We start from the raw sequence: 7,916 nt of genomic DNA, 5'->3' as shown, positions 1-7,916 counted from the left end.
TGAATGGCGCTTCTAAAAGCTCCATTGTGAATGGCGCTTCTAAAAGCGCCATTCTAAATGGCACTTCTGAAAGCACCATTCGAAATGATACTTTTAAAAGTGCCATACCACATGGCATTTCTAAAAATGCCATTCAGCAAGGCATTTCTAAATTTTTTTTCCACACCTTAACCTGCGATATATTTTATTTATATTTTTTAAACCAATTTTTTTGGATGCAATATATTTTTTTATTATTATTTATATATTTTTTATACATAATATTATGTTTTAAACTAATTTAGATAGTTCTTTTAACATGACATTTTCTTCCTCAACTTTTTTTCGAGACACATTTGAAGATCACAAACCATATAGCATTCTAATACTTAAAATTAAACAAACAAAATATCTAAAACTTGATAAAAATAATAATTAATAATATAAGATAGAATAAAAAATACAGTTTACAAAAAAATTCATAGCACTATAAATCCAAAAGATACTAAGTCCCACAAGAATGTAGTGGTGTCTGTGATTGCTTGGACCTTCTCATGAAAGTCCTTAACGGTCGCTCTTGCTCCTATGTCAGTGTCACCTGTGATGGCCCTTCTCCTATATCAGTGGACGTCTCTTCTATTTGAAATAATAAGTGCTGCTGAAGCATCTACGAGCTGAGTGACCCCCTCGACCCCCTCATCTGGATCCAACGATGGATTTATAACAAAAAGATCAGACCACTCAGATGAAGAGTCATGGTACCAACTCGGACCCAATGCTGTCATCTGGAGCATGTAGAAGATGAAGGCTTTGGCATCTGTAGATCAAAAAGTGGTGGCATATGTCCAAATGGTGTTTTTAAGATGATTTTTTTCTTCACCTTAACCTTCGGTGCGTGATATATTTTATTTATATTTTTTAAACTAATTTTTTTAAATGCATGATGTATTTTCTCATTATTATTTATATTTTTTAATATATAATATTATTTTTTAAACTAATTTAGATAGCTCTTTTAACATGATATTTTCTTTTCCAATTTTTTTTTGAGACACATCTGAAGATCATGACAAACTATATAGCATCCTAACACTTGAACTAAACAAGCAAAATATCTAAAACTCTAATAGAAATAATAATTAATAATATAAAATAAAATAAAATTATATAGTTACAAAAAAAATTCATAGTACTACAAATCCAAAAAATACTAAAATCCATAAGGGCATCGTGGTGCCCGTAATCGCTTGGACCTTCTTACGAAGATCCTCAATGGTCGCTCCTGCTCTTGTATCACCTGTGATGGCCCCTCTCCTATATCAGTGATGTCTCCTGAGCATGCATATCGAGAATAACAGGTGCTGTTGGAGCATCTATGAGCTGAGTGACCCCCTCAACCCCCTCATATGGATCCAATGATGGGCCTGTAACAACCAGATCAAACTACTCAGATGAAGAGTTGTGATGCCAACTCAGACCCGGTGCTGTCATCTGAGGCATGTAGGAAGATGAAGATCCTGACATCTGTGGATAAAAAATGGTGGCATATGTGCAGCATGTGGTGATAACATCTGCAGAATACATGGTGTTGGCATATTTGAAACATGTAATAATGGTGTATATCTTATTTCTGACATATAGGATGCTCCAATCGTCGTCAATATCCCTAAACATGATCTCTCTATCTTTCGCAATGTCTTGATCTACTCGTCCTCATCAATCATAGATGAAGCACGACGAGTGTCCAATATAAGATCCGATAAACGATCAGTTTACATAACAAAAAAAAATAGTAATACATTATAGATCATAAAACAAAGATATAATGTAATTATATAAAATATTTTATATTAATGATGAGAAGTAAAATGAAGACTTAATAAATTGAAATTGAATATAAGATTGACATAAAACATAATTTTCGAGGTCTTACCAACATGCGCACAATAGAACTATCACCCTCGTATTTTGAAACTGCATACCGAGGCTACCTGATGATCGATACTGTAATGCTTAGAAACTAAGTCATGTAGTCCTTGGCATATGGATGACCTCCCAATATGTGATCATCATTAACTGTATAATCTCGTTGTGTATTCTAAATGGTGATATACTGTGCATGTCTGATACGCCAGTCAATATAAGCTCTCTCTCGTCGATCAATATGATGAAATCACTGGTTGGTATCAAACTGCTTTGGAATGCCCTAAATTCGACCAAATTGCCATAGCACATGATTTGTAAGGTGCTACTCCACCACATCAAAATAAATAAGCGGCATCCTAGCAGTCTATATATCATGTCCATCCATGTAAATTTGTGATAATATGGATAATATATGATCTGTGTATGACTCCCACAAAAATTGATAGAGTTAAAAATAAAATCGAATTAGTAAGCTCATTTTTCAATAGACTATAAATATTATAAAATGATATTTATACATAAATTAAAATTATCTATCTACGTGTATCAGTCAATATATCTAGCTGACATCTATAAACTCGTACCATTTTTATCAACACATGATGAACGTCGAATGCAACGTTCCATCTGCTAGACAGTATGTTCACATTAATTAAATTTTATCGGATTAAAAATAGTAGTAAGTTGCAAGTAATGTAATTAATATTTATATACCTATATCCCCAAGGTGCGTCTAATCTGAATAGAACATCGGGATCATGCTGCTCTAGTGGTATCTCAAGCAACTGTCTCTGCAATGGATTGATAGTCAGCATCCTCTTCCATACTTAAATCTGCCAATTAAAAAAAAATTATATATGATATGTCCAATCAAAGCTATAATAGAATGTAGAAAATTAAAATTTGTATATCACATACTTACAATAATATAAGATAACCTCCGATCTTTGATTGGTCTGTCGCAGAATCCTAACACATAGCCCTATACAGGCAAGCTAGTACTGCACTGTCCTAACTGAGCCTATGAGTGAAATCTAAATCCTCTAATAATAGTAAAAACATTAACTTCATCTTATTAGATGAAGTATCAGGTAAAAGGGCACCTCCTAGTAATCGTAGTATATAGCCCCTGACATACTGTCGCACCATCTCCTTTGGTGCATCATCTTCAATGTGAAAATATCGATAATGATCATCTAAACACTATCCTCAATCATGAGTGATCAAAAAACTGCACCTCGGATTGAAATCCTAGTAATCGATAGGATAAACACTATCCTGCCACTCTAAAATGCTATGAGTGGGATCAGCTCCTGTAACTACCTCATTATCAATTGATAGTCTGGTGATGATACTAACATTCTATAACGTGATGGTCGTCTTACCTAATGGAAGATGAAATGTGTGTTACTCTGGATGTCATCTTTCAAGTAAGGCAGTAATAAGACCAACGTCCGTCTGTATTCATCCAATCCTATAGACTCCATAAAACCTCAGATATCTTAAATAATCTATAACTCTATTTGGGATATCCTTCATCCTCCATATATCAGCATCGACTCATCTTAATCGGAGGTGTCTGGGCTCCTACAATAAAATAGAATAATTAGATAACATGTATCTCTCAAATAAGATCTTTTTTACAAAAATATAAATAGTAAGATTAGGAATAGAATGCTTACATTGCCATCTAAGATGGCCTGTGAGTGATGGATCTCCTGCAATGTAAGAATACTACGGTCTTGAGGGTCCGGATGCCATTCTTTGTAAGCCATAACACATAATGACTCTAAAACAATAACATACATTCTAAGTATATTAGAGCATGAAAAATATGATACTAATTCATTTCATGTTAAATATAATTCTACAATCATACATAGAACAATGGATAGAATAATACACAATTCTGAACATAGATACACAATAGTTCAACTATCGAAAATACATAAAATAGTACGTAACTCTAAAAATACATAGAGCAATATATCTATTGCCTTTAATGTCTTCCACTACTTGAAGTTGATGTGTGTGGAAGTAATCTAGGACAGCGACGATGATCATGATCCTGTTTCCTATAAATGCCACAATAATTCTTGCTTCTTATTTGCCTATTATCCATCTCATTTCACAGTCTTGTTGACTTTGGCCTACCTTTCTGCTTAGGTCTCAAACGATGATGATCAAGAATATATGTGAACATATGTGTGGACATCCAATAGTTTTCATATAGTAATCGATAAAATTCACCACTCCAAGCATTCATGTATGCTGTAACTGTGTATGCATCATCCATGAATCCACTAAAATGTACAGTAATTTCTTGACACACAGGTAAAATATGTGAACAAGGATATCTATAGATGCTTTACTTTCCACAAGAATATTTTCTGTCACTTAAAGTCACACTTTAAAAATTTCTTCCATCTCTTAACCCAGCACTTGCTCTCCTCGTAAGCACTTCATATATGCCTCGTTGGATAATAAATGCTGTTACAGTATGCTGGTTAGCTTTAACTTGATCTTCTACAATCTTAATTATAATATGAGAAATAAAAAAATTATTTGGATTCTCCTGCACATATCTTGAAGTTTGAGTACATCTCGCATTAAAATATTTTATAAAACGGTAAAATATCATTTTAACACAAGTGTAATTGACACATTTCTAGCTTCTCGTAAGATACTATTAAAAATCTTCGACAAATTTATAGTTAAAACACCATAGTGCATACCGGCATTATGTGCCAATGTCTACTTCTCTAGTTCCAACTCAGACAGTCAACTCCAAGCCCTACATTCACTGTCTTGATCCTATTCATGATAAAATCGAGCTTGCAAACTTGATGAGTGCTCCCTGCTTGTCATACTATTTTTTTGAGCTGTGCATTTTTAAAGTAAGTGTTGAAATTATTGTAGATATGTCTTAAGCAGTATCGATGATAGGCACGTGACGACTTCATTTAATAGACTCATCTGCAATGGCATTCAATATACCTGGATATCTGTCAGAAATTAGACATATTCTATTTATATTGGTGCGACATGTGTCCAAGTCAGAAAAGAAACTAATTCCAACTAGCAGTCGTCTCTTTATCCATAATTGCATATGCTAAGGGATAAATCTCATTCTCTGCATTAACTCCTATTACAATTAGCATCTTACCTTTAAACTTTCCATACAAGTGCGTGCCATCGATGCTGATCACAGACGGTAGTGCCTCCAATCATGGATGGATGGTTGGAAAGTCTAAAAAATAATTTAAAATCCGCACATTAGAATTTTCAGTTGGAAAGAAATTCATGAAACAACAGTGCTGGGGTTTGCATTTTGGAATGCAACCATATAATAGGATAATTTTGCATAAAACGCTTCCATTCTTCATAAATATCAACTAATGCCTTTTGTTTTCCACACAATGCTTTCCTGTATGACACTGTGTATTAAAATTACTCATTAATAGCTGCACAATAGTTTCAACTTTAATACCTAGATCTTTCTAAATAAATATCGGACTAGTGTGCCAATCATCCTTACACTGATATGTTTGTGGTCTCGACTCATTCCCGTAAACAAACAAATGTAAGAACCCTCATATCTTGTGATCTGAAAATATCCATACTTTTTCAAAATTACAGCATGAAGCCTCCATTTACATTCTTGTTAGTATGTGATGATGTATATCATGTGGACCATAACTTTGAATGTAACTGAACTGCATTGTATGTCTGATGCTTTCGAATGTGATAATGATCAATAGCTCTCTTTAGCTCATTTTTACTCGAAACATCAAACTATAGAAAATTCAGTCATCGAAGAGTTCTAAAACTGAGAGTCAGAGTTAATTTTCGATCAGCACTAACACCATCATCTTGATCCAAAATTTAAGTTGTTAAAAAATTATGGAGGTTCATGCAAACGAGGTTCATGTTCTCCTACATTATCATCTTCATGCAAATGAGGTTCAAGTTCTCCTACAATATCGGACTGATTATCTTCATCATCATTTTCATCTTCATCATTGTTACTGTCCTCATCAAGCTATTTTTCATCAGCCTCATTCTCATCTGATTCAAAACCTCGATTATCAGAATTTATTCCAATGCTGACCCAATCATCGTCCCTCATTTGAGTGTCGTGTCTCATACTTACTGCTACTTTCAGTATAGGAGAAGTCACCATAGACGAAATCACCATAGAAGAAGTCACTATAGGACTTTGAATAATTGAACTTACAAAAGGTGGAGAAGATCCAGAGGTATTATCTTTTGAGTTAAAAGCCTACTAAAATATCCAAAACTCAGTATCATCATTTGAATAGTATTTTCGGTAAAGGATACATCTTTTTTTCAATATATAATTTAATATATCATATTCTGAAAATTTAAAAAAAAATATCAGTATTTTTGGACATCTTCATCATCATCAATTGGAACTAAGATATACTTACTCTGCATTAACTGTCTCGATAAATTAAGAGATCTCCACCTTAATTTGATTTTATATTTTTCTCTGTCTATAGGAATACCATTGTATAGATGGTCCAATAATTTTTGACATGATAATGATGAAGCAGTCTAACCATCCGACTTGCAGACTGACTGTACTACATGTCATCTTCGTCATTTTCTATTGTGCCATTATAATGCAATAGTAGACGAATCCAAGTATTGACTATTTTCTCAAAATATTTTGATAATATTAAAATAAAATATTTAATATTAATAATTATTTTAATAAAATATTTATATAATAAATGCATCCTATAATTAACTAATACGTAAAGATAGGTCCTATCCTATTAAAATTACATTAATTCTATAGATAATTACAGTAATCAAATGATACGCAATAGGATTCAAAAAAAATTTTGACAGTATTTTTTGTTAATTTTCTCAACACGACTGAAAATATGTAAGAAAATTAAAAAAAATACTGTCCGAAATTTTTTTCGAATCCTCTGCATATCGTTTGATTCTATAATAATTACTTATAGAATTAATTATAATTTTCAAACTGTCCAAACTGGACAGTCAATTGACCAATGTACATAATTCTCCCATCCGTACAAAAATATATATGTACGATGCCATATAATATGTACATTAATCAAGAGACGGATTTACAGTTCTATATAATGTAATATATTTAATTTTTTTAATCAGATTTTAGAAAAAATCAGGTTTCGATCGATTTTAATAATATAAAAATAATATTAATATATTAATAATATATTAAATTAATGAATACATTAGTAAAAAAAATGATTGAAAAAATTCAGAAGAAGAGAGAGAAAGAAAGGAAGGGGGTGCGGTGTGGGTGGGGGGGGGTGGGGGCGCGGCGTCGGGAGACTGGGCCGTGGTGTTGGGGGGTGGGGGAGGGAGCAGTTGGTAGGGGGTGTCGGATGGGGGGAGGAGGGGGCATCGGGCAGCCGACCAGTCCAGACAGAGGGAGAGAGAAGAGAGGGCCGGGGGGGTGGGTCGGGGGAGAAAGAGGGGAGATAAGGAAGAGGGTCGGGGGGAGGGGGTCGGACGAGTGGCCGGCCGGGTAGAGGGAGAGAGAAGAGAGGGCGACAGGGGGGAGGGGGGTGTCGGATGGGGGAGAAGGGGGCAGCCTGCGGGGGGCGTGTCAGATGGGGGTAGGAGGGGGCTGGGGAGGAAGAGGGAAAGAGGGAGAGAGAAGGAAGAGGGACGGGGGAAGGGGGCGGCGCTTATCGAAATGATCGGGGAGGGGCGTCATTGGAAAAGGAGCGGCACGGGACGTCGTCGGAGAAAGAGATGGGGGGGAGTTGAGATTTTTTTTTATATATAGAAACATATAAACGACATTTTGAATGGCATTTCTAAAAACTCTAATCAAAATGACGTTTTTAGAAAAACCCATTGTGAATGACGTTTCTAAAAACGTCATTTTGGTAAACGTATTTTAATGACGTTTTTAGAAAAGCCATTGGTTTTTAGAAACGCATTCACAATAGCGTTTTTGTTTTCCTCCACGTAGACCGGCAAAT

Source organism: Elaeis guineensis, chromosome 14 (assembly GCF_000442705.2).
Source record: "Elaeis guineensis isolate ETL-2024a chromosome 14, EG11, whole genome shotgun sequence".
NCBI classification, from domain to species: domain Eukaryota; kingdom Viridiplantae; phylum Streptophyta; class Magnoliopsida; order Arecales; family Arecaceae; genus Elaeis; species Elaeis guineensis.
This window is presented reverse-complemented; position numbering follows the sequence as displayed.